Genomic DNA, 712 nt, shown 5'->3' with positions numbered 1-712 from the left:
ACAGCAAATTCTCCAAGTCAAAGAGGGGAGGTACACGGAGGCAGGCAGGGAGAACGAGGAAGTCGGTCAGTGCATAAGCATTTATGGATATGGGGCTAAAAGGGGCCCCAGGGTGACCTAACAACGCAAGATACTGTAACCTGGCCCAGCAGCACCCAGGAAGGGCAACGAGCACCTGGGAAACGGCCGGAGCCCAGGGACAGAGGACAAGGACGGCTAGCGCCACCGAGAAGGGGCTTCCAGCTGCAGAGCTGGCCCCGCTGGGAGAGACACTGAGACAGTCTCGGGCTTGGCACAACCAAGGGAGCTAGAGGGGGAGCAAGAAAGGCTGCCTGCCCACAACGGGATGTGTCTTCCACCGAAGCCAGAAAGGAAAGCATGCAACGGAAGCACCTCTCTCAGGCATCAAGGAGCAAGGCTGAGCACACGTGACCTACCAGAGCGCAGGGGGCCAGCAGAGCTGTGCAGCCGGCCAGGCCCTCTTCTCCACACCCCACCCGACACCATCCTCAACTCAAGGACGGAGGCAGGAGCCCAGGCTGAAGGCATGGTGAGTTTCTGAAGCGGGGTTTATTACTAATTTTATTATTTTTTGGCCACACCGTGCAGCTTGCGGATCTTAGTTCCCCAATGAGGGATTGAACCCCCAACCCCACCCGCTATGAAAGCGCAGCGTCCTAACCACTGGACCACCAGGGGATTCCCCTTGAAG

The sequence above is a fragment of the Bubalus bubalis genome, chromosome 5, assembly GCF_019923935.1.
Source record: "Bubalus bubalis isolate 160015118507 breed Murrah chromosome 5, NDDB_SH_1, whole genome shotgun sequence".
NCBI lineage: Eukaryota > Metazoa > Chordata > Mammalia > Artiodactyla > Bovidae > Bubalus > Bubalus bubalis.
The sequence above is the reverse complement of the archived record's forward strand: the minus strand, read 5'-3'. Positions refer to the sequence as shown.